Genomic DNA, 27,682 nt, shown 5'->3' with positions numbered 1-27,682 from the left:
GGAGGAGTTGGGTCTTCACCCTGCTTCCAGAAGAAACTGTGGAGTCTGTGAGGAGAAACTATGGCTGTGTGGAGTCTGATTTGCTGGCTGTTGTGACAATCATGATCTCTTTCCTACCTTTCCATCTGACTGTGCAAGGTGTTGAATGGCTGCCCCTTATGACAATCATGATTTCTGTCCATCACCCCTTTTGCCCAGACAAATGTTTTAAATTTCAGATAAAAAATGATTTTTTTTTAAAAAAAGGCACCCAGTCAATGCTTTCTTGTTTCTTTGTTTATGGTACTTCTATGCTGCCCCATAACCAGAATTCTCAAGGCAGCATACATAAAATGTGTTAAAATACAATGACAGCAGTAAAAAAAACACAAGAACAATTGTTTAAATGGAAAAAAATGAGTTGGGAAAGATGTAGAGGAGGAAGGGAGCCAGCCTTGAGAAAGGCAAACATTCTCACTGAGTAAGAGCCAGGTACACGTGTCAGTAGCAGAGTGAGGTGCGGAAGAGAAAGCAGAGCTGAAACTGCATCACAAAGTCTGCATCTGGTCCTGGCTGGAGGCACATCTGTCTTCAGTCAACCATCATCAAATGCAGTCTAAGCAAGGGGAAAGTGATGGACGTTGGGGCAGAAATTACTAATTTGACATATACACATATGGGGACTGGATTGGTGGTGACTGAAAAAGAGTGAGAGGTCTTAGAGTCATAGTGGATTGCTTGATAGGATGGCAACCCAGGGTGCAGCAGCTCTGAAAAACACAAATTCAGTGTTAGGGATTATTAGGAATGGGATTGAAAATGAAAAATGCCAATATCAAAATGCCATTGTACAAATCTGTGGTGTGCTGACCGCACTTGGAAAACTGTATACAGTTCTGGACACCCCTTCTCAAAAGGGATACTGCAAAGCTAGAAAAAGTGCAGAAAAGGGCAACCCAAATGATCAAGGAGCACTATGGAGCAACTTCCCTATGAAGAAAGGTTGCAAGACAAGTAAGGAGGAACACAGCAGAAAATTCTTCATAGTGTGGAGAAAGTGGCTAGAGAGAAGTTTTCTCTCGTAATACTAGAACTCGGGGCCACCCAAGGAAGCTGAGTGTTGGAAGATTCAGGACAGACAAGAGAAAGTACTTCACACAGCATGTAGTTAAACTATAGAGTTTGTTGCCACGACAGGCAGTGATGGCTACCAACTTGGATGGCTTTAAAAGAGGATTGGACAAATTCATGGAGGAAAAGGCTATCAGTGACTACTAGTCCTGATGGCTGCATCCTGCCTCTGGTATCAGAGGTGATACATCTCTGAATACCAGTTTCTAGGAATCATTATAGTCACTATATTATAGTCAGCATGGATTTTTCGCATTCCGCAATGTTAAATTGAAAATACCCCCATGCCATTCTGATGCTTCCCATAAGCTAATTTCAAAACAAAATCTTACAAAACTTATAGTCCTGAACTCAGAAATGCTTGCTTAACAACCCTGTCAATTTTCATAGTGATACACAGAACACTCAGAGAGAATCGAGAGTTCAAACTGTAAAAAGAGAGAGACTGCTTTTGGACTTTTTTCTGTCAGAATTCTGATAATCTGCTGAAATTAATTAAAAATCAGCCATGTTCACAGAGTACCTGTAATCCTATTACTGACCTTGCCCCATAGCCTGACCCTCATCTTCTGCAGTTTAAAAGTTAAAAAAAAATGCCTGGCTGATTTTTAATTAATTTAAGAAATTTTGGCTTGAACTCAATGATAATGTTGGGCATGCTCAGTAAGAACCAACTGTCAGTGTTCTAAAAGCCAGACTCAAAGCTGCTGGGCTTGCCTAATCAGGAGGCCACACCCACACCAGACTTTGATTTCACGTAAGACAGTCATGGCTTCCCCCAGAAAATCCTTGACAGAGCTCTAGTGGCCAGAGTGGTTTAATAGGCAGTCGCTCTGATTGAAGCTCTGTGAGTGGACGTCTCCTAGCAACTCTCAGCACCCTTCACTAACTACAATTCCTAGGATTCTTTGGGAGAAGCCATGACTGCCTAAAGTGAAATAACAGTCTGGTGTGGTTGTAGGCCAGGGACAGCTTTGGTTTAAATTTGGGTGGGAGGCTACATGTGCCTGCTGTAGAATAAAAAGGTGGGGAAAACCCTGAAAAAGAATGATACTGTTCATAATGTTTTCCTTTTGGAAAGGAAAGGGGCTTCCCCTCTGACCAGTGCCCTCCCACCCAATCTCCTCTCCTCCCCTTCCCCTCCCCTTCCTGCCCTCCTTCTCCCCCCTGCCCATCTCTTATGTTCAGTTTTACCTTTCCTAAGCATAATTGCACAGGAGTAAATCCCACTGAAGTCAAAAAGCATGCAAATGATCAATCCTGCCCTCCCCTCCTCCTTCCTATCCCCTCCCTCTTGCCCCTTCCCTCTCCCTTCCTTCCCCTCCCCTCCCCTTCCAATCCCCTCCTTCCCCCTCCTCCCCCTCCCCCATGGTCAGTTTTACCTATCCTAGGACTACGACCTGGGAGACCAGGGTTCGAATCCCCACACAGCCATGAAGTTCACTGGGTGACCTTGGGCCAGTTACTGCCTCTCAGCCTCAGAGGAAGGCAATGGTAAACCACCTCTGAATACCGCTTACCATGAAAACCCTATTCATCGGGTCGCCATAAGTTGGAATCAACTTGAAGGCATTCCATTTCATTTTCAAGCACGATTGCATGGGAGTAAATCCCACTGAACTCAATAAGAATGCAAATGATCAGACCTGACCTCCCCTTCCTTCACCCCTCCATTCCCCTCCCACTCCTTCTGCTCCTCTCTCCCTCTTCTTCCTTCCCTCTACTGCCCCCTCCTCCATGGTCAGTTTTACCTATCCTAGCCATGATTGCATAGGAGTTAATCCCATTGAACTCAATAAGCATGCAAATGATCAGCCCTGCCCTTCTCCTCCTTCCCCTCTCCTCTCCCTTCCTCCTCCCTTCTTCCTTCTTCCTCCTCTCTTGCCCACTCCAGGCTTCCCTTCCCATGGTCAGTTTTACTTATCCTAAGCATGATTGCATGGGAGTAAATCACACTGAACTCAATAACATGCAAATGATCAATCCTACCCTCCTTCTCCACCTGCTTGCTCCCCTCCCCCTCCCCCCTCCCCATCCCCTGTGGTCAGTTTCACCTATCCTAAACATGATTGCAGGGGAGTAAATCCCACTGAACTCAATAAGCATGCAAATGATCAATTCTCAGCAAACTTGCACAGATCCCATTTCTTACCTTCTGGATTAAAAAGCAGGGAAATTCACCAATAGGCAAAAAAACCCTTGTGGTTTAAGAATGTACCTGTAGCCCACAGATGTTTCTATCAAACTTTAAAAAGCAGGGAAATTGGGCAGCTATAGTGAATGCACCAGGAGAGCAGGAGACTTGACCTCCTCTCTAAGTTATTGTACTGCCCTACAAATTTGTCAAAATGCAAACTCAATTTGGGTTGGTCTTTCACAGTCCAATCCACTTCCTGTGTAGCTTGGAAGAATTTGATAATGTGCCTCTGAGCATATGGTGAGTGTTGGCAACACCTGCTTTGTTGTTGTTGTTATGTGCCTTCAATTCAATTATGACTTATGGTGACCCTATGAATCAGTGACCTCGAAGAGCACCTGCAGTCAGCCCAAAGAACAGAAACAAAATATGTGCTGTGCTGATCTTGTTTTAGCAGGGAGCCAAAACAACTATATTAAAACAGTTGATATCATTCAGATAGTCACTTTAAATATGTTTGATTTACTTTGCAATTTTAGTAAAGTTTCCTATAGTAAATCATTCTCTTTTGCTTCTGTTTCTGTGAATATGTTTACAGCAACATTTTGCAACACTAAAAAAAAGCTCCAAAAACAATTGAGGAATAATGACACTGACTATTCTGCAGAATAGTTTCCAATGGACATGAGGAATGCCTCAATTTGCACAAGATAAAACAGTGGGAGGTGAAATATATACTAGCAAAATGCTAGGTGTGCTCTATGTTTTTAATTGACCATGCCTACCTTTCCTTAAGTGGAGTAGTTTAAGCATAGCAGGCTGAAAACATGCATCTTGGGCAGGCCAAGTTTGTTTTTTCCAACAGCTAGATTCATTGCTTAAGTAGCAACATATTGTAATCCGTCAGATTTTACATCAAACTGCAGTTTCAGATTCAACTGTTAATGTGCTCAAAATAGAAACAGAGCATAACCTCCAGTTTGAAACAAAAAAGGCTATCTTCACTGTCATATGACATTGACCAATAAAAAGGCTTTGAAATTAATAAAAATAAATTTGACATAGATTTCTATGATGAATAATGAGAGAAATATAATTTTCTAGGTTAGATTCTCTGTAGGAACAGTAGTAACACAGGAAAGAAGTAAAGTAAGAAGAACATCAACAAACATACAAAAATGTAATTCCCCATCTTTGGAGATGGCAGATGTTGCCAGCACTCACCAAATGCTTAGAGGCACATGTTAACAAATTGTTCCAAGTTACACAGCAAGTGGATTGAACTGTGAAAGACCAACCCAAATTGTGTTTGCATTTTTACAAATTTGTAGGACAGTACAATGTCTCAGAGAGGAGGTCAGGTCTCCTGCTCCCTGGTGCATTCACTATAACTGCCCAATTTCCCTGATTTTTAACGTTTGACAGAAATAGCTATAGATACATTCTTAAACCACAAGGTTTTTTGCCTATTAGTGTATTCACTTGTGGTTCCTAGAGGAAGTGCTATTCATTTCTACTTCCTGTATTTGTTTCTGCATTCACTTAACATTTTTAACCATTCACATTAATCAAGGCTTGCTAAATAGTTGGGCTGCTTCTAGGAAATGAGTGCTGTGTATTTCACAGAATCATAGAATTGGAAGGGCCTAGAGGAACATTTTGCCCCTCCAGAGGTTGCTGAACTACAACTCCCAATATCCCTGCTCATTGGCCATGCTTTCTGGGGTTGATGGGAGTTGCAGTCCAACAACATCTGAAGGTCCAACATCTCACGATGGTAATCTCGTTCAACCCCCTGCTCAATGTAGGATGCAATGACTGCATCCTTGATAGGTAGCCCCGGGCAATTTCTGTTTTATCTCTCCCTTTCCCCTGCGAAGAGTAGTTCACTACCTTCTGAGGCAATCCATGTCACTGTTGAATAGCTCTTCCCACTAGGAAGTGTCTGCTAATGTTTAGCCAAAATCTGCTTCCATGCAATTTCCAACCACTGGGTCTCGTTCTGCACTTTGGAGCCAACACTTTCAGCAGAAACATGGAGCATTTGTGTATGGTGTTTGAGCTTCCACTACAATGCAGGAGAAACTCATGTAGCCTGTGGTGAGATGTTTGGATTCCTTTGGGCCATTCCACAGGAAGTGTGAAAAGTGACTAGGCAAGCTGTTCTGTAATGTGTCAATATTGCCCAGAGTCGAAGAATATGAACTCATTTTTAAATGGATTATAGAGCCTGAGCCTGGCATAGGAATCTGGGGAAGCCCACTGCCCAGCTGGGAAGTACCAGCCACATTAGGCATGGGCGATTTCATCTGCATTTTTGTATGAATTTCTCCAAATATACAAAATTTTCTATGCATTTTTGCCTTATACACATTGTTTGGCCTAATATGCCTTTTCGTATGTTATTTTCACTAATATATGCATTAACACTGTATTTTACATTTTCGTAACCCGCCTTGGGACCGATTGGTGAGGGGCAGGCAACTACAACAACAGCAGCAGCAAGAGCAACAACAGCAACAATGTTTTTTATCCACACCTTCCTCTAATATACACATTTGTGAACACATTACTTGACTTGAGAACTGCATTGCAAAATTCAGAAAAGTGCGAATTTTGAAGGCTAGCTGTGTTTCGGTTTGCAAATTGTTTTGGAAAGTGCAAATTAGGGAAGTTCACCTTTAAGTGGGAACTGAATTGATTTTCTCTCCCATCCTTAATTGCATCCAAGTTTGGAAATGTGTCAGTATTGGGGGGGGGGAAAGCTGAGGGTGGGGATGGATCTTATCAAAAGGTTTCCCTGAAGTTAGCAGCTCTAAGCAGGGCAATGGGGAATAATGAATGCGGCGGAAATCCATCCCAGAGGAGCAAAAATCGACTGCCCTTTGTCTCTTTCTGTGGATGAAAGCAATATTTTTCAAGCTGTAAATCCTCAGGAGCTCAATATTGTCTCTGCAGGAAATCAACCGCAAGAAGAGAAGGAGAAAAAAAAGGTAGACAGAGAGAAAACCAAATCCTGCTTCCTAAACTGTCAACAAAAGTCTCTGGGTCAACCTCAAAGAAATCAGGTTGAATCCTTGCACCACCAATGGGCATGGCTCACTAAGCATTTGTCTTAAGAAAGCCCCATCAAAAATGGACACAGAGGGAGATATTGTGCTGCTTTTATTCAGAGGACGTGCTTTCACTGGATATGTCCATTATAATGATCATTTGCCATTAGCTTTGAGTGGGCCGGTCATTATTGCTACACATATGGAACCACACAACTCACAGAAATTGAAATGCCGTCTAATCCAACTGCCTGATACACAAAGGACACTCTTTCTACAGGAAGCATATTGCTCATATCCTAGTTCTGCTTCACCAGCTTCCCAACTTATTCCCCTTGAGGACTGGCGATAATCCACATTTCAGCCCTGCATTCAAAACGGGGAAACTTTTTCAGTCTGAGGGCCACATTCCTTCATAGAAACCTCCTGAGGGCCACATGCCAGAGGTCGGTGAGTCCAGAGGCAAAAGTGGATGGAGCAATGGATGCGACTCTTAACTTTGTATAGCAGGGTACATTTCAGCTATACAAAAACCAGAGGTTTCTACTCTCTCTCTCTCTCTCATTCTCTCTCGCACACATACACCCATACACACTGATCTCCATCCTCCATCCAGGTGAGCAAGCAATAGAAGTTATTATAATTCAAGGACACATTCTAGCCAGGAAAAAACACACGAAGGTTGTGGAATGGAGTCAAGGAAGAGTGTGGCCTAGATCGATTCCAAGGGTCAGATGGAGAGGGCGGGACAGCTGCACTCATCCCCTATGCCTGGGGTTCCCCACCCAAGATCTACATGGTTTGGGATATGTTGTCTTTAGAGGCTTGACAAGTGATTGGAGGCTCTATGTAGATATCAGTAACAGATCTAGTTTATTAAACAGAGTTATACATGAATCCATGGTGCGGCTCTTAACACAGGCCTGCAACACAGATCTTCTAGTCTAGGGAAGGGGAACCTGTGGCCCTCCAGATGTTTCTAGACTGCAGCTGTCATCATCCCTGACCACTGGCCATGCTGCCTAGGTCTGATGAGAGCTGGAGTCTACCGGTGGGGGAGGGAAATTTGATTCAGTTCTCATTTAAAGCCAAATCTATCAAATCTGCACTTTCTGAAACAATATGAGAACCAAAACACAGCCGTCCTTCTGAAATTTGCACTTGTCCAAATTTTGTGTTGCAGTTTTCCAACCAAACAATGTTTACACAAATGCATATATTAGGGGTAAGTGTGCCTTAAAATAAACACATTAGTGAAAATAACATACCAAAAATGCATAATAGGAGAAATTGCTTGCTTTTGCAGAAATGTGCAGAATCTCTGCAAAAATGCAGAAAAATGCACACACAAGTGTGCTTATTTAGGAGGAATTTGCACTAAAATGTTGAATTTTCATGAGGATTTTTTTTGGGGGGGTAAAAAATAGCAACATGCAGATATGTGGAGAAACGGAATTTCAGACTGGAGAAATGAGTAATGGAGAGAACAGAAACTGACGGATCCTTCCATCCCTCCTGGAGCTCAACAACATCTGGAAGATTCCCCATCCCCATCAGAATCCAAGGGAAGAGAGGGGCGGTGTGAGGTGGGTGGGTTGAGCTTAAAGAGACAGCACATGGTTAATTCATTGTGCCTGAATGCAAAGCATCTGGCCTGCCTGCCTTCAGAGGTGCCTCCTCCTGTATATTTATTTATTTATTTAATTTCATTTTTAAACCGCCCATAGCAAATAGCTCTCTGGGCGGTGTACAAAAGATTAAAAGTACAGAAATACAAAATATCACAATAAATAAACTGAAACAAAGAGATTTAAAATTGTAACATTAAACGCTTTAAAATGCCTGGGAGCATAGCCAGGTCTTAACCTGGCGCTGAAAAGATAGAAGCGTTGGCGCCAGGCGTATTTCTTCGGGGAGGCTATTCCACAATTCGGGGGCCACTACAGAAAAGGCCCTAGATCGAGTAACTGTCCTCCGGGCTTCCCGATGGGTTGGTACCCGGAGGAGGGCCTTAGACGCTGAGCGAAGTGACCGGGTCGGTTCATAGCGGGAGAGGCGTTCCACAAGATACTGCGGTCCCACGCCATGGAAGGCTTTATAGGTCAAAACCAGCACCTTGAATCTGGCTCGGAAGCAAATAGGTAGCCAGTGCAAACGGGCCAGAACAAGTGTTATATGCGCTGACCGGCTGGTCCTCGTCAGCAGTCTGGCTGCTGCGTTTTGCACTAGCTGAAGCTTCCGAACTGTCTTCAAGGGCAGCCCTACGTAGAGTGCATTACAGTAATCCAACCTAGAAGTTACCAGAGCATGAACAACTGAGGCGAGGTCATCCCTGTCCAGATAGGGGCGTAGCTGGGCTACCAACCGAAGGTGGTAGAATGCATTCCTTGCCACCATGGCCACTTGCGCCTCCAGAGACAAGGAAGGATCGAAAAGAACCCCAAGACTACGAACCTGTTCCTTCAAGGGGAGTGTAACCCCATCTAGTACAGGGTAAGCATCCACCATCTGGGCAGGGAAGGCATTCACCAGCAGTGTCTCAGTCTTGTCTGGATTGAGTCTCCGTTTATTAGCTCTCATCCAGTCCATTATCGCGGTCAGGCAGTGATTCAGCACATCCACAGACTCACCTGTAGAAGATGAAAAGGAGAAATAGAGCTGGGTGTCATCAGCGTACTGGTGGCAACGCACTCCAAAACTCCTGATGACGGCACCCAGAGGCTGCATGTAGATGTTAAAAAGCATGGGGGACAAAACCGACCCCTGAGGGACTCCACAATGGAGAGTCCAAGGAGTTGAGCAATGTTCTCCAAGTACTACCTTCTGGTGACGATCCGCCAAGTAGGAGCGGAACCACTGCCAAGCAGTGCCTCCAACTCCCAACTCCGCGAGTCTCCCCAGAAGGATACCATGGTCGATGGTATCAAACGCCGCTGAGAGATCAAGGAGAATCAACAGAGTCACACTCCCTCTGTCCCTCTCCCGACAAAGGTCATCATACAGGGCGACCAAGGCTGTTTCAGTGCCAAAACCAGGCCTAAAACCGGATTGAAACGGATCCAGATAATCGGTCTCATCCAAGAGCACCTGGAGCTGACCGGCAACCACCCGCTCCAGAACCTTGCCCAAAAAGGGGACATTCGCCACCGGTCTATAGTTGTTCAGGTCATCTGGGTCTAAGGAAGGTTTCTTTAAGAGAGGTCTTACTACTGCCTCCTTGAGGCTACTATGGACTACTCCCTCACTCAAGGAGGCATTTATCACTTCCTTGGCCCAGCCAGTGGTAGTAGTCCTGCTAGCCTTCACTAGCCAAGATGGACAAGGATCTAGAGCAGACGTGGTCGCCCGCACCAATCCAAGTACCTTGTCCACTTCCTCAAGCTGCACCAACTGAAACTCATCCAATAATGAAAGACAAGACCGTGTTCTGGACACTTCAATGGATTCGTCTGTCATAACATCGGAGTCTAGGTCCCTACGGATGCATGCGATTTTATTTTGGAAGTGCCCTGCGATGTCGTTACAGCGAGCTTCAGATGTTTCAATAGTATCTTGAGGACCAGAATGTAAGAGTCCTCGTACAACCCTAAAAAGCTCTGCAGGGCAGCAGAGAGATGCCCTGATAGAGGCAGCGAAGTGAAACTTCTTCGCCGCCCTTACCGCTTTTATATACGACTTAGTAGAGGCACTTACCAAAGCATAACTGCATCCATCTGGAGTTCGTCTCCATCTGCACTCCAGCCTCCTTCTCTCTTGCTTCATCACTCTCAGCTCCGGGGTATACCACGGAGCTGTATGAGCTCTGCATCGAAGAGGGCGCGCGGGAGCAATCATGTCAATAGCCCGGGCCATCTCCGTATTCCACAGTTCGACCAAGGCCTCGACAGGAGCACCAGTACTATCAGCTGGAAAAACTCCCAGAGCCGTCTGAAAACCAATAGGATCCATAAGCCTCCGAGAGCGGACCAACTTAATAGGTCCCCCACCCTTGCAGAGGGAAAGAGTCGTTGTAAGTCTAAAACTCAGCAGGCGGTGATCTGTCCATGACAATGGAGTAGATGAAAAACACCCCACCTCCAGATCACCATTTCCATGACCAGTGGTGAAGAACAAATCAAGAGTGTGACCCGATACATGCGTTGGGCCAGTAACAAATTGAGACAGCCCCATGGTTGTCATGGAGGCCATGAAGTCCTGAGCCGCCCCAGATAAAACAGTCTCGGCATGAATGTTGATGTCCCCCAACACCACAAGTTTGGGGGACCTCAGCAATACCTCCGAGACTATCTCTGTCAGCTCAGCTAGGGAAGCTGTTGGGCAGCAAGGTGGGCGGTACACCAACAGGATTCCCAGTCTGTCTCCTTGACCCAGCACAAGGTGGAGGCACTCTAGACCAGTCGCCATCTGGACAGGATGCCTCGTGAGAGAGAAAGTACTCCTATAGACCACAGCGACCCCGCCTCCCCGACCCTCAGGTCTACCATAGTGCTGCACCGTATACCCAGGTGGACAAAGCTGAGAGAGAGCAACTCCTCCCTGCTCACCCACCCAGGTCTCGGTTATACATGCCAGGTCGGCACTCTCATCCACAATTAAGTCATGGACAAGGGAGGTTTTATTATATACCGACCTGGCATTCAAAAGCAGCACCTGGAGATCTAAGGGCTGGCTGATAGAACAACCAGCAGTTCTGTGGTCTTGAGGAGAACCGGAACAAGGCACAGACACAACTTGTCTGGGGTGAGTTCCCCTTACCTGACACGTTCTCCTCCTAGCGCCATACCTCCCATAACCCGTCACTATGCTAATTGGGCCCCCCAAAAGCCTCCCCGTTAAATGCAAAATATGCTCTCCCAGGCACATATTTAAAAATACTAAAACACAACAGGCACATTCACACAACAACACATAAAATACACATAAACGCACACAAACACATCCACACAATCTCATTCACACGCACAAACAAACAAACTAACTAACAAGTTAAAATACACCCAAACATCAACACTAGCAGCCGGTATTAAGAATACTCCTCCGCATCAAACTTCGTCCATAAATAATATCTACAAATAAAGTTGTAAAATATATATTTTAAGTTGTATATAACCTTCCTGCTCCTCATAGGGAGCTGAATGGCAGAAGCTCCCAAATTCAATCCCTGGCATCTCCAGGTAGGGCTGGGAGAGACTCCTGTCTGAAGCCCTGGAGAGCTGCAGCCAGTCAGTGTAGGTAATATGGAGCTAGAGGGATCATTGATCTGACTCAATATAAGGCAGCTTCCTATGGTCCTACATTCCTATTTGTTGGGAAGGTGCTGCTCCTGTAGTTCCAGCCTCAGGCTATTCCTGTTTTTATGTTGTAGCTCTCCCAAGAATTCATATGTTCGTGCCTATCCTGGCAGCGATCATGCTCGTGCGCCTTTAAAAGGCAACGTGAGAGCTGGGCGGGGAGGGGGGCTCTATGCAAACTTAATACACCTGGGAAAAGTCAATGGTGGAAACTACAAACAAAACAGCTCGAGGCATCATTGATAACTTAAAAATGAGCACTACAGCTTGCTGGCATTCGGGAAATGGGTATCATTCCCAGAAGTGACATTTTACATATTTAAACAAGATTGGGAACCATACGAGATATAAAGCGTTCTTGTTGGGACTTGACTGTAGACTTTACTCATGGAAAAGGCATGCCAAACCTCTCTCTTATTAAAGGTTCGACTATTCCTGCAGGCCTGTACATATATTCCTAGTGTGGTTGCAAAACAGGAATGGTTGCAGGACAAAGAACACATTGTTGAAGTGAAACAATTTCACACGGTGTGGCTGCGGTATACTGGGAAAGGAAACATAGCCGAGCACTTGGAAGGTATGTGCAGAGAGAAGAGAGCATGCATAAGCTACTGGGAAATCCTGCTTTTTATACAGAGAAAGGCAAAGGAATGAAAGGTTTAAAATTAATCTCACGCCCTCAGTAGGTGAAATCATGACTAAACAGTTACATTTTTTAAAAAATAAAAGCATCCAGCTGTTGATACTTGATTGCCTACAGCACCCCCCCAAAAAAGTATTGGTTTATAAAAATATAAACCAATTATATTGTTTATAAATTTAAATCTCTCTCTCTGTAAGTAAGGTCCCATCTGCAGTATATATTTCAAGGAGTGTCATACCACTTTAAATAGTCATGGCTTCCACCCAGGAATCCTGGGAACTGTAGTTTATTAAGGGTGCTTGCCACCATGGGCATGTGGACCCTGGAAGGTTCTTCATAAGGCCAAGCTAAAAAAGGTCCCCCACTCCTGCATTAAAACACTCTTGTCCTCCCCACTGAAATCTGAAATTGTGCTCCTGCATTGAGTTGGTGGTCATGACAGGCACTCTGAAACTGAAGGCTGTTGAATCTGCTGGATGAAGGCAGCCAAGATGTGGAAGAACCTCAGCTTAGGACCTTAGTGAGACTCATAAGCCTAGTACAGCTCAAAGCATCAGTTCCAGAAAAACAAACACAAGGGGCCCAACTGCACTGTACATTTAAAGCAGTACCATACCACTTGAAACAGCCGTGGCTTCTCCCAAAGAATCCTGGGAGTTGTAGTTCGTTAACCGTGCAGAGAGTGGTTAGGACACTCTCTATTCCCCTCACAGAGCCACAATTCCCAGAGTGGTTCATCACAGTGGAGAATGGTGGCCCCGATGTCAGTGGAGACGGGAATCTGCTCTGGGTTTTAGTCTGAACTTCCAAGGAGCTGTCCAAGGTGCTGTTAGTTTGGACTAAACCCCAGAGCAGATTCAGTGCCCCACTGACATCGGAGCCACCAGCCTCCACTGGTTTAACAATCAATCCCTTTCCCCAGGGAACTCTGAGGTTGTAGTTCTGTGAGGGGAACATGATGTCTTCTAACCACTTAGGAGCCTGACTAGGCAAAGCCAAAGATTTGTGCCCTTACAGCTCCAGCCAGTGTTGCACACGTGAAATCTTGAGCAAAGTCTCCAGCCCTTGGCATATGCCTCCTAACTCTGTACCCTATTTCCTGGGTCAGCTTTTCTCTGATTATTATGTAACACTTCTTTGCTTACACAACTACCGCCAGTGATGTGAATTGTGGCATAGCCTCATCACTCAAGGTTAATGAAAGTCTATTTGATTTTTGTCTGTACCTGTGACACTATCTGTAATGACTGCACACTGTCCTCACAAAGGATACTTTCCCTCTGGTCTCCTTTTAAAAAACAAAAACGAACACCCCAGGCTGTAATACATGCAATTGCAGCATGTCAGGGCCAAGTCCTGAAATAACAGGGTGCAGAGTAAATGGCACAAAGCACTGGGATTACCTGGAAATGTACAATTGCAGATTGTTAGCTGTTAGGGAAGGGGAAGAAATTCAATTTTGTTTCCATTTTAATCAGAAGCTACCCAATTTGCGTTTCTGGACCCAATGCATGAATCAAAATGCAGCTGTCCTTTGAAATTTTGTGTTGCAGTTCTCCAGCTTTCCTGATTCATGTATATTAAAATAGATATATTAGAGGAAAATGCATAAAAATGCATCTATTAGTGAAAATCATATATAAAAACGCATTACATTAGGGAAAAGTTGCTTGCAAAACTGAAGTCAAAGCTGTGTTATTAGGAGAAATTCATGCTAATGTGCAGGCGAATTTTCATGAGGGTTAAAAAAAAAAGAGTTGCAAACGACGATGATGATGCTTGCAATCTGCTGTCACAAAACTGCAGCAAAAGTGTAGAGACCTGAACTGAAAACTACAAAAATGAGAAAATGAGAGAAACTGAAATTGACAGATTTGTCCATCTCTATTATCTGGTGAATTTATTTGTTGCCAGTGCTGCTTTACTGTCAGACTGTGTGCCAAAGAGGACGTGGCACTGAAGAAGTGCTACACATTGGTTGTTGTGGACAAAACTGTTGTTCTGCTTTGTTTTTAGAAAACAGAACACATTAGGTGGTATTCAATGCTAGTCCTCCTCAGAGGAGACCCACTGAAGTTAACAGACATGACTAACATAGGTTCATTCATTTCATTGAGTCTACTCTGACAAGGACTTAGTTGAATAAAAACTATTATTACTTAATAAATTGGAGAGACATAACCAAGGCATGTTGCTTTTCCAACTGTGTGGAATTCATAGACTCCAGAATTCAGATGATGCACCCCTTGGGGCCATAACCCAATGGCAGAGGGTATAATAATAATCATAACGTTTTATTTGTGAGTCGCCTATCTGGCCGACTTAACTGCCACTCTAGGCGACGTACATTGCCACAATAAAATACAATATAAAACCCAAAATACAATAATTAAAATTAAACAGCATTAAACTAAACAACATTAAAAGCTGACCCACCCCCGGTGACCCCATAGGCCTGCCTGAATAGCCAGGTCTTCAAGGCCCGGCGGAAACCTGTCAGGTATGCTTTGTATACAGGAGGCCTTTGTTTAAAACCAGGAATTGCTACTTGATGCCACAAGCCTGAATTCTTGCTGTTCTTCTGTGCAAGAATGTGAATGATTTCAAGCGTTGCAGAGAGCTCCTTGTGTCTCTTAGATGTGCAAGCAGTAGTGGGTGGTGTGGCCTGGCGGTGCCTCTCACCTGACCTCCAGTGGCTTGCATCACTGCTTCTTACCGGGAAGTAGAGGAGAAGGAGGGAGGCAAGATGAAGGGCAGCATGGTGCAAACATACCAGAATGAATGCCAGAGTGGCTCCGCCGGTGTGGTTGCCCTGTACCAACCTCACCATTGTCTCTCCCTCTACCACCTGGTGAAAAGCAGCGATGCAACCGACCAGAGGTCAGGTCAGGTGAGTGATGCAGCCCCACCATGCTGTCTGCTACTGTGTGTAAGAAATCTCACCTGTATGGTTACACTGTGTTTCCGGAAGCACATGGGCAGGAACAATTGGTCCCTTCCTATCCTAATATTATATTGAATTGTGTGCTACCTTTACATCCCATCCTTCTTCCAATGAGCTCAAGGCAGCATACATGGTTCTCTCCCCCATTTCATCCTCACAACAAGCCTGTGAGGTAGATTACCCTGACAGATGGCAAACTTTATGGCTGAGCGGGGATTGGAACTCGAGTATCCAGTCTTGGTCTGACACTGTAACTCGGTGTGGGGAATTTTTGACCTTCCTAATGCTGCTGAACTACAACTCCCTTCATCCTCAGCAAGCCTGCCCAGTGGCCAGGGATGATGGAAGCTGTAGTTCAGCAACATCTGGAGGGCTGAAGTTTCCCCACATGTGTTCTCATTGGCTCCCTGCTGGTAGATTGGATGGGAAGAAATTTTCCGGTTGGCCCCAGCCACCTGGTTCTAACAGTCTCCAAATGGTGTGGCAAGAAGCCCCAGGGGAGGTTTAGTGTGTTGCTGCAAAAATCACAACGAATCCTATGGCACTTTAAAGACGACCAAATTTATCATTGCATACGCTTTTGTAGCTAGATCTCAATTTATTTATTATTATTTATTTATTAGTTACATTTATACCCCACCCTTTTTTCACCCTGGAACCCAAGGCGGCATACATGTGGTTCCCAGGCAGTCTCCCATCCAGGCACTGACCAGACCCAGACCTGCTTAGCTTCAGCAAGGTGGTAGTCTCATGTGCCTTCAGACCATACCCTGGGATATTTGTCAGATACATGCAGGGAAGTAAGCTGTAGCCCATAAAATGTTGTGATGCAATGTCCAGTATTTATTATGGCACAATCTACTGTAAGACTCACAGATTGCAGTGGGGCTGACTTCCATGGTACAGCCTGAGGGCAAACGAGGATACCATCTTCCTATCGCTAAGCAGCTCTGGGTTTGGTCTGTGCCTTGATGTGGGACTGCCTGCGAACAACATACACATCCCCCTGCGTTCCATGGCAGAAGGAATATAAATGAAAAGAATGTAAGACTGTACATTTATACTTAATAAAATGTATAAAATAAAATATTATAAAAATACTATAAAGTAAGTGTACGTATTATTGTGGCCTGACAACACAATGTATGGATGTCTGCTCAGAAACAAATCCTAGTGCATTCTGTGGCCCTCTTATAAGTATACAGAGGACTACAACATAACAGCACACTCTTCTGCGTGCCTATTTGGATCTAAGTCCGATTGTGTTCAGTGCAATTTTCACCCAGGTAAGAAAAATCCATATGATAGTGCTGTTAGCTTTTAAGGAGCTAAAACAGGGGTGGAGAACCTTTTCCAGCGGGAGGGCCACATTCCCTTCTGAGCAAACTTTGGGGGACCGTATGCCAGTGGTGGGCGGGGCCATAGGAAAAATGGGCGGAGGAACAAATATAAATGTTACCTTTGTACAGCAGCCTAGTTTCTACACACACTCAGACACCCCTCTCTCTATCCTGCATCCAGGGAAGCAAGAGGCATAATCAGAGTTCAAGGGCATATGCCAGCCAGGCAAAAACACTCAAGGAGTGGGCAAGGCCTGGGGAGAGGAGGTGTGGCCGAGGAGGGTGTATGGCATGGAGAGATTCTGAAGGGCCAGATAGAGATGTTTGGAGGACCACATTTGCCCCCTCCCACCTTGAGGTTCCTTATCCTTGCCCTTAAAGGATTCTTTGTCATCTGAGCAGAGCTTGGAAAAGTTACTTTTTTGAACTACAACTCCCATCAACCCAATCCAGTGGCCATGCTGCCTGGGGCTGATGGGAGTTGTAGTTTAAAAATGTATTTTTTCCAACCTCTGCATCTGAGCAAGGGAAATTCAAAGTCGGAGGCAGTATGCTTCTGAACGCCAGTTGCTGGAAACTGCAGGAGGGGAGAGTGCTCTTGCGCTCAGGCCCCACTTGCAGACATCCCATTGGGGCATCTGGTTGGCCACTGTGAGAACAGGACGCTGGCCTCGATGGGCCACTGGCCTCATCCAGCAGGCTCTTCTGGTGTTCATACAACAACAGGTGAACTTCTGACCCACTTTGTTCATGTTCTTTGTTGCCAGGCATACTTACAATCAGAAGAATAGAGATGAAGACGTACGCAGTCCTGTAAAAAGGCTGTACTTGATGATACACAAAAGGGAAGCATGGGAGGGAAATGTAGGATGCTGTCCAAGGCACTGACAGGTTGTACACCTCTTGCTTATGCAAACACGAGCGGCAAAGGGCAAAGAACAACCACATGGCAAATAATCTGCATGGATGGGAACCTCAGTGGTTTTTCTTTCATTATGATAGCGCAGAGGAATGTTTGCACTTTTTCCCACTGACAGCTCTTCAGTAGTCTGAATCAGCAGTGAGTAAACGGATGTTCAGCTGGAAGCCTCTGTTCAAGCACATGCTTGTATTTATGTTGCCGACACTAAAAGCAAAAATGGGTTAAATGTGAATGAAAGCATAGCTATGCTACAGGGATTTTTACAAATGGGTTTAAATAGCAGGACTTCTTTGCAAAGGAGCCTGGAAACTGCAGTTCTTCTGGCAGCGGGTGAAGGATTTCTCTCATTCTCTCTAGGGATGGGCAAAGCTGTCAGTTTTGGTCGTTTCCCATTTTTCCACTCTTTGGTTCAGCCCTCCACATTTCCAAAGCAGTTTTCAACTTTTTTTTAAAAGGAGTACTCATGAAACTTTAGCAGCATTCCTCCTCATATACGAATGTTGTATGCAGTTTTGCCTAATGTACACAGTTCGCATAATGCAATTTTGTATTCTGTTTTCACTAATATACATTTTTATGCACACTTTATCCTAGGATATGCACTCTTGTACACATTACTTACCTGGAGAATTGAATTGCAAAATTCAGAGATGTGTGAATTTTTGAAGAATAACTAAGTTTCAGTCCATTGATTGTTTTTAAAAGTGCCAGTTAGGTAGGTTCACTTATAATTGCAAATGGAAATGAATTTCTCCCCATCCCTAGTTCTCCCACACGATGACTATTTCCACAGTTCTTTATAAGTTCACTAGAACCCTATAGTTATAGACATTCTTTATGCATTCTAATGGGTGTACATGGTGTGTGCAGCATTATAGAATTTTAGAGCTGGAAGGGAGCTTAGAGGCTATCTAGTCCAACCCCCTACTTAGTGTAAGGTCTATAATACAGCATGCAACTACAGTGTCTGGTGCCAATTCCAGATTTGGTGTTGCAGTGGCTTAGGCAATGTACCCTCAGTGGGCCCTTCCTAATCTCCACTGCTCACTTTCTTGCCCTCTCCCTGTGTGCTCAGTCTGCCTGTAGGAAGACCTTGTACATGGAATGTGCTCCATTTCTTCACTGTTGTCATTACTGGTATGCTTGGAAATGACAAAGTATACAGGCAATATCAACAAGGAGGATCAGGGTGGATGCTTCAGGGAATGTGTAGTGGGACCCACTGCAAGGCAGGTGCCTTGGCAAGTGCCCAGTTATGCTTACCCCTTTAAGGTACCTGACGATGCTTGGATTTAGATTTTAATGGTGTTGGGAATTTAATTTGTGCTGCTGGTTTTAACTATTTTGGGCTCCCAATTGGCTGGAAGGGTAGTATAAAAATCTAAAAATAGATAAAAAAATACCCCTGATGTCAGCCCTGACAGCTTTTGTTTTGATATCTCCAATGGAGGACAGCTAACCACCATCTAAGGCAATCTGCTCTGCTCTCAAACAGTAGAGGACCTTGAACAGCTCCCTGAAAGTTTGGACAAAAACCCAGAGTAGATTCACAGCCCCACTGACACTGGAGCCACCAGCCTTCATTGCACAGCTCAGTGGTAAAACTGTTGCCTTACATAAAGAAAGTCCCAGATACAATCTGTGGCATCCCCACTGTTAACACCCCCACACACCATAGGTCAGGTAACAGATCATGTGAAAGACCTGGAGGGATTCTGCCACTCAGATTTTACAGTACTGGGTAAAACTGACATACTGTCTAACCAATTTATTTATTTATTAAATTTATATCCCACCCTTCCTCCCAGAAGCAGCCCAGGGTGGCAACAAGTGATAAAACACTAAAAGAAATCTTAAAAACATCTTTGATACAAAACATTAAAAAATGTTAAAATGAAAACATCTTAAAAACATATTTTTTAAAAATAAAATCTTAAAAACATATTTAAAAACCATTCCAACACAACAGTGGACTGGGCTAAGCTCTCTACTTCAAAGAGGAAGCATTGAAAGAGGAAGGTCTTCAACAGGCATCAAAAAGGTAACAGAGATGAAGCCTGTCTAATATTTAAGGGGAGAGAATTCCAAAGTGTTGGCGCCACAACATCAAAGGTCCACTTCAAATATTGTGCAGAACGGACCTCCTGATAAGATGGCATCTGCAGGAGGCCTCACCTGCAGAGTGCAGTGATCGGCTGTGTATTTAAGGGATAAGATGATATTTCAGGTATACTGATCCCAAGCTGTATATGGCTTTATACATCATAACAGTGCCTTGAACCTGGTATACAGTAGCTTCCTATGTTCCAAGAAATCCAGTGTGGGGGAGCTTTGGCACTCCAGATGTTGCTGAGCTGCAACTTGCGTTATCCCTAGGCATTGGCCATGCTGGCTGGGCCTGATGGGAATTGCACTTCAGCAACATCTGAAGGTTTCCCGCTCCTGCAATAAATGGTGTGGACAAAGGTGCATGCAAATGTATAATTTAATGGTGCATACAATTTTCATGTGCATAGAGTCAGCCCTACCACCATAGAATCACAGAATAGTAGAGTTGGAAGGGGCCTATAAGGCCATCGAGTCCAACCCCCTGCGCAATGTAGGAATCCAAATCAGAGCATTCCCAACAGATGGCTGTCCAGCTGCCTCTTGAATGCCTCCAGTGTCGGAGAGCCCATTGCCTCTCTAGGTAATTGGTTCCATTGTCGTATGGCTCTAACAGTTAGGAAGTTTTTCCTGATGTCCAGTCGAAATCTGGCTTCCTGCAACTTGAGCCCATTATTCCGTGTCCTGCACTCTGGGACAACCGAGAAGAGATCCTGGCCCTCCTCTATGTGACAACCTTTCATGTACTTGAAGAGTGCTATCATATCTCCATAATCACTTTGTCCCTCTATGGACATTCACTGACCCAGGACAGTTGCCCCCTGAACAGGGCTAGCATTTTCCAGGCCCAGGCTTCAACAGCTATGATTGCTATCTGCCATAGTAGCAGTTTTAGGACTTAGCATGTGTGCGATCCAAAAAGATGGTCTATAGTACTGACATGACTACCCTACCCCAGCCTGATCAGTGCAGGCAGCCTCTGATGAGTTTTAAAACCTCTCAGATAGGATTGGGCCGTGCCTGTGATAAGTGGGCAGCCCTTTGTTACCAGGATGTCTCTGGAAAGGACCCAGGCATGCCTCAGGTTTTCTGAGATTCATCTCCATGCACTGGCATGTGTTAGGGAAGGAAGCAGATGGAGAGTTAGATTGGTGCAGCAGAGTTCATTTATGGGTTGTACCCCTAGTTAGCAACAAAAAGCAATCTTACACTTACATTAGCTGCATATTATATAAGGTATGAGCACAGATGTGCATCTATTAAGAAACACCCACGTATGAACGTCAGGGTGGTGGCTTAATCAGGGTTCCCCAGCGCAGGTAAGTAGATGTGCAAGGCTGCAAGTTTATTTGAACTTTATGTGTGCCTTGCAGAAAATGCTACAGCAGAACCCTTTTACCCACAGCAAACTGAGAGGCCATGGAAAGGATGGAGCAGCACCTCAAAGATCAAATGTGAACTCAAAGTTCAATACTAAAATACCAATGATATCCTACCCAAATATGACTCCAAATGAGCCCAATGTGGAGCATCTGTCTTGATAAAGGCATTCAGTCTGCACATAGAAAACATGGCAAAATGGGAACTGAATAGAGATCAGGTGAAGGGAAGCTGGCAAATTCTCCCTTTTAGAGATTTGTAAGCAGAGGCTGGATGGTCATCTGTCAGGGATGCGGTGGCACTGGATGTCCTGCACTGGGAAGGGATTGGACTAGGTGACCTTTGAGATCCCTTCCAATTCTGTGACTCTATGAAATCCCTTTGGATCTTCATCACCCACAGATAAATTTTCCCTAGAGGTTCTTCTTTGGGTTTCCTGGCCATCTGAGGTGCGGCAGGTAGCTTCAGGGGAAAAAGCCTTTTTGTTGGTGGCACCCTGACTCTAGAGGTATACAGGGTGCAGAGAAAATGGACAAAAAGAGTTTTCCTCCCTCTCTCATAAGACTAGGACTCAGAGCTATTCAATAAAGGTGAATGCTGGAAGATTCAGGACAGATACAAAAAAGTGCTTCTTCACACTGTGCATGGCTACACTATGGAATTTGCTCCCATAACAAGTAGTGATGACCACCAACTTGGCCACGAGCTTTAAAAAATGACTAGACAAATTCATGGGAGACAAGGGCTACAAGTCAGTATGGCTTTGTTCTTCTTCCACTGATGGAGGCAGTATGCTTCCACATACCAGTTGCTAGGACCTGCAGGAAGGGAGAGTTCTGCTGCAGTCAGGTCCTGCTTGTGGGCTTCCCATGGGCATCTGGTTGGCCACTCTCAGGCCAGGATGCTGGACTAGATGGGCCACTGCTCTGACACAGCAGCCAGGCTCCTCTTATGCTAGAGTGCTTCCCCAGAAAGGCTTGCCTAGCACCTACTCTGGTGACATTTTGTGCAAAGACCTGTTTACTTCTCCAGGCTTTTCACTCTGCCCATCTTTTATTATTATTATTATTTTGTGCACTATCTTTATATTTTAGATTATTTAGATGTTCTATTGTATTAATAATTGTTCTATTGTTTTAATAATTTGATCTGAAGCCACCCTGAGAATCTGATTGAAAGATGGGGCATAAATTTTCAATATAAATAAACCTTCTGCATGTTTACTCAGAAGTAAGTCCCAGTGAGTTCAGCTGATTTGCTTTCAGGCAAGTGTGTTCAGAACTGCAACCTTAGAGTCCAATCCTATACACACTTACCTGGATTATGGGGCTTACTTCTGAGCAGACATGTATGGAATCACTGTTAATCACATGGGCTGCTGGTTGTTTCTCTGTAACTAGTGAATAAAATTCTACCAGGATTGCTACTTTTCTTCCTGGTAAGGGCTCATGTTTAACTTCTAGATGGCAGTCACAAACAGTCATGGCAATGCTTACTTATATAGTGGTTTATGGTGCTCAATGGACTTCATATATATTATCTCAGCCACTGACACTGGTGGCTCCAATGTCAGTGGGGCAATGAATCTGCTCCAGGTTTTAATCTGAACTTTCAAGGAGCTGTCCAAGAGGATTTCAGACATCCAAGATGCTTTCACTGCTGCAATAACTGACTCAGTGAAGGCTGGTGGGTCCAATGTCAGTGGGGCAATGAATTCACATCTTGGGCAGCTCCTTGAATGTTCAGACTAAAACCCAGAGCAGATTCACTGCCTGCCTGACATTGGAGTCACCTGTCTCCACTGATTAGCAATCCTTATAACAACTCTGTTGGCTGAGCCAGTGTAGTTGAGTGTAGTGGGTAGAGTGTCGGACTAGGATCTGGGAGACCAGGATTCAAATTCCTACTCAGCCATGAAGCTAACTGGGTGGCTTTGGGCCAGTCATGCTATCTCTTAGCCTAATCTACCTCACAGGGTTGTTGTGAGAATAAAATCGGGAGGGGGAGAACCATGTACACTACTTTGAACTCCTTGGAGGAAAGGTGGGATAGAAATGTAAGAACAACTAAAAATAAAATGAAATAAATAAAAACTCTGTAAGGAAGGCTGCTGTTGTTCTTGTTATTACGAGTATTAGTATTTTTCTACCACATTATTGCTGATTGGTCATTACAAGGCTGGGAGAGAGAAACATGCCAATGGCCACCTAGCAAGTTTGTTGCAGAGGTGAGATTTGAATTACAGACTTCCCAGCTAAATCTTCTTAGCTACAATGGCTGTTTGTCATTGTCCCAACTTGTGATGACAGACCCCATAATTTATGGCTTGCAGGAAGACTTGAATGGAGTCTCTTGTATTAAGTCTGTTCTCCGAGATTTCTTTTTTTCCTCTCACCCCTAAAAATATTCTCTGAGACAAAGTCCTTTGAGACTTCTCTACCTATTAGTAGGCACAGACATTTACAGGTCCATTCTGAGCTTTTGTTTTTCATTCTTTTGCTTGCTGCATCTTCAGTGCACAGAGGATATTGCACCACTTCTTTTATCCTCGCAACAATCCTGCAAGGCAGGTCGGAATATGAATGACTCCACCCAGGGGCTTAAATGGCAAATCAGGCATTTCCTAGGACAAAGCCCGAATGCTCAATCTGTTGTGCATCTCTGGCATCAGATAATTTCCATTTGCTGTCCTTTCTCAGAACTCTATCCTAGAAATCAGAGGAAACTTTCTCCTTGAGGATATCACCGCTCCAGGTGCTCTGCACGTGGCATTCTGATGAATTTTCATTTTTAACAAGAGGGAAATCCATCTCACCCAGCATGTCTCTCGCTGCCTTGAATCTATTTCTATCATCTGGAGGGTAGTAATCATCTAATTAGGCAGGTCTAACATTGCTGAGCAGAGAGATATGCTTATCGGCTCCCATTACCGAGTTCATTTGCATGAGAATGCTTTTTTTAAATCATTCTTTATCTTGACGCCCCCAAACCCCCAAAACACTCAGGCCCCAGAGAGATTCATCAGGTAGATATGATCTTGGACTCCTGCAGCCATTCTGAACTTAAATCTTGAATTGTGCTTTATTAGCAGAATAGCCCTCTGTGTGTGATTGTGTGCACGTGCATATGTGCGTGGGCTCAAGTCTCAGTCTCTACTACAAGGGAGCCCTCAGATATCTATCAAGCCATTAACAAGGATTTCTCTGCCAAATCAGCACCTTAGATTGTATAATGAGCCTCACATCTTCCAGCCCAGGGAAGTCTTCCTAGATGCTTCATAGACATGACACTGCAGCGCCCAAGAGATTACACCCATAGTGAAGGCGAAGCTAAGTGGATCACATTTCCACGGCCCCATTCTTAGCTCTACCCTGCATCGTTTGGATCACTTTGGGGAAAGGCCTTAGTTCAGTGGTAGAACATCTGCCTTGCGCGCAGAAGGTCCCAGGCTCAATCCCCGGCATCTCCAGTTAGAGGTGGGAGACAGCCTCGTCTGAAAGCCTGAGCACTGCTGCCTGTCAGTGCAGACAGTACTGAGCTGGATGGACCAATGATCTGAGTCAGTGTAAGGGAACTTCCTATGTCCCTGTGTTCCTAGGATCAATTCATTTCAGATTCATCACTTTAGATTCAGGAGCACCCCCCCTCCGCTTGCACTTCATTCTACCACGCAATGGAAACAATGGGAGAAGGGGGTTAGCTCAGTGGTGGAGCATCCACTTCACATGCAGAAGGTCCCAGTTCAATCCCTGGCATAGGCAGGTGGCCCCACTCACTGCTCGGGTGCTGATCGAGCACCTGGCTGTTCTTTCTGAAGGGGGCTAACCAGTAGCATAGTGGCAAATTCAGAAGTGCAGGGTCCCTTCATGATAGCCATGCCGCACACCTCTCACAGCCACGCCCCCATTTCCACTTTCCCTCATCTCCCTTGCTTTCCCTGTTGTCTCGGCAGCCAATCGCCATGAAAGGAGAGGTGGTGCGTTAGCTACTGAGAAGAGTCTTCTCAGTGGCTGGCTCACCTCCTTTCATTCTGATGTGCTCCAAACAGCATGGTAGGACAAGGACTCTTCCCAGTGGCTAGCATGCTGCCTTTTCATGCTGATTGGCTTTGGCTCATACGTAGGGACCTGTCTGGGGCCCTGCTTCCAAAAAAGTAAAAGGTCTATGATCACCCGCGTTCCTGGATGACTTCACCCCTGGGGCTACCTACTCTTCTGGAATCTGTTCCTGCTGCTCCTCCTGTTTCTTCTAATTCAGATTTTTTTTTTAATTGTTGGGATTCTGTTTGGATGAATTACTGACAAGATATCATTTAGACCATGTACTGTAAAGAAATGCTAAGTTAGGGGGATGGCCTACTGTCTTTCCTGCAGCTATGTCACTTCTTAAAAAAATGCACACACAAGCACGCTTACAGGTTGTGAGCTGCCAAGACTGCGGACATGACAGATTGCACGAAACGCATGGCTGAGCACCTTCTCCCCACAGACCTGCCCTCCCCTCCTACTCCTCATGCTTCTTCACTCTTGCAATTTCTTTCTTAACCTCTGAACTCCCTCTCATATTACCAAAGGCTGCCTATGGTTTCATCTTACTGAACAAATCAGCCAAGTGGCTTCAGATGATTTTAACACAAATATACGATGCTTTACATTGTTTCGGCTAATGATGGTGGAGTGTGTTGCAGCATGTCAGCCGGTGCAGGCTGGATTATTAGGGCAAATGGGGTCCTGCCCCACCAACAGTCTCCCCTCAGACAATCCCCCACCTGCCTGCCTTCCTACTCACACCCAGTCCAGGGGGACAGCACTCCATATAAGCTTCCTTTTCTGTAGTCTCAGTGTTGCCCTTGTTGAACTCAATGGAGGATGGGGACAAAACTAGATTTAGTTAGCTCTGCCTCTGATTGGCTCTGGCTCCACCTCCCATTGGGCTTCCTGCCTTCTGCCCCACCAGTCCCAAAGGACACCAGCCACCACTTGTGTCAACAGCTGGGCTTGCACTGCAGAGGGCTTGGCATGTGTCTGCATTCAAAGCTTCCATTTCTATGTGGGGGTTCCCTAGATGGAATTCTCTGGGGACTGGCCACCTTCAGGTCCTTCTCTGGGGTTCTCTTTCATTCTGTGTAGCCTTGAGCAGAGTGAGGATGCTTTTTCATAAAGTTAAACGCAAAGGTGCCCTTCACCAATCAAAAGCCAAAGTGCCCTTCACTAATCAATGCGATCTGAGGTAACCTCAGTATGAGACAGAATTTGATGGTAAATGTAAGATTGAATGGCTAGGGAGTCAGTGTACGGCTCCTTGGATAGATGTGATAGCTGAGATGTCCTGACATCACAAGGTGTACCAGGCTGCTACACATCATTGGCTGTTGTAGGTGGTGGCTGGGGAGGACAATGTAGAACATCATGACATCAAGGCATAAAGCAAGTTCTTCTAGATCAGGGTTGGGGAACCTGTGGCCCTCCAGAGGTTGTTGAACACCAACTCCCTTCAGCCCCAGCCAGCATGGGCAAAGGTCAGGGGTGATGGGAGTTGAAGTCCAACAGCATCTGGAGGGCTGCAGGCTCCCAAACCCTGTTCTAGATGCTAAGGAGGGGAACAGGGATCTAGATGCACAGATCCAACTTTACATGACAGCTGAACATTTGCAGTAATGTATAGTTGGGGCTTTAGATGGTAATTAGATTTTAAAGGCATGCCTGACCTTTATAATATCTATACCTTGAAAAAAAATACTTTGGACAGTCCCCATCTCATGTTGGCTAAGCACTGGGGGAAACTCCAGCCTGCCAGTCCTTCCCATGCGGCCCACAAAGTCGTTTTGGCACAGTCATGATGTCATATGTGACAACAGGGGTAGAGCAGGTAAAGATGCAGCTGAGCTGAACAGGAGGTTACAGGTACCACTGATCAGCTGATCGAGGGAGTCTGCAAAGCCCTGTGCAAAGTTTCTCTCCCTCTCTCATAATACTAGAACTCATGGACATTCAAAGAAGCTAAATGTTGGAAGATTCAGGACAGACAAAAGGAAGTACTTCTTTACTCAGCGCATAGTTAAACTATGGAATTTGCTCCCACAAGATGCAGTAATGGCCACCAGCTTGGATGGCTTTAAAAGAAGATTAGACAAATTCATGGAGGACAGGGCTATCAATGGCTACTAGCTGTGATGGCTGTGCTCTGCCAGCCTAGTCAGAGGCAGCATGCTTCTGAAAACCAGTTGCTGGAAGCCTCAGGAGGGGAGAGTGTTCTTGCACTCAGGTCCTGCTTGCGGGCTTCCCCCAGGCACCTGATTGGCCACTGTGAGAACAGGATGCTGGACTAGATGGGCCACTGGCCTGATCCAGCAGGCTCTTCTTATGTTCTTAAATGCTGTGCACCTAGCTTCACAAATTCAAAGGATTAGCTGATCATCAGGGACTGCAAACTGCTGTGCACCAGGCCTTGCAAGCCCTGACAATCAGCTGATCGTCAGGTTTTGCCAAAGCACTGTGCACAGTGCTTCACAAGCTCCTAAGATCAGTTGAAGGCCAGGTGTTGTGGAGTGCTATGCACAGTGCTTTCCAAGAAGCGACAATCTGTTGACTGATAGGTGAGTGATCCTGCCCTCTTGCCAATCTTGGCCCATGGGTGGTGATGGAGGAGATAATGATCTGGCCGGATCCAGTTCCTCATCTGTAGATGGATAGATGATACTCAAGTGCTCAAAATGCATCACATACATTATCGCAGTAACAACCCTATAAGGTAGGA

At 45.1% G+C, this 27,682-nt stretch overlaps 1 long non-coding RNA gene across 1 annotated transcript; it reads right to left on the bottom strand.

Moving 5' to 3' along the window:
• Positions 1-261: 261 nt before the first annotated feature.
• Positions 262-11,499, bottom strand: LOC133376046 (uncharacterized). Its single transcript, XR_009760395.1, has 2 exons — positions 11,411-11,499; positions 262-749 (listed from the first exon to the last, which is right to left on the bottom strand). It is a non-coding gene; the product is annotated as an uncharacterized LOC133376046 (long non-coding RNA).
• Positions 11,500-27,682: the final 16,183 nt, after the last annotated feature.

The sequence above is a fragment of the Rhineura floridana genome, chromosome 1 (genome assembly GCF_030035675.1).
Source record: "Rhineura floridana isolate rRhiFlo1 chromosome 1, rRhiFlo1.hap2, whole genome shotgun sequence".
Classification (NCBI taxonomy): domain Eukaryota; kingdom Metazoa; phylum Chordata; class Lepidosauria; order Squamata; family Rhineuridae; genus Rhineura; species Rhineura floridana.
This window is presented reverse-complemented; position numbering and strand designations above follow the sequence as displayed.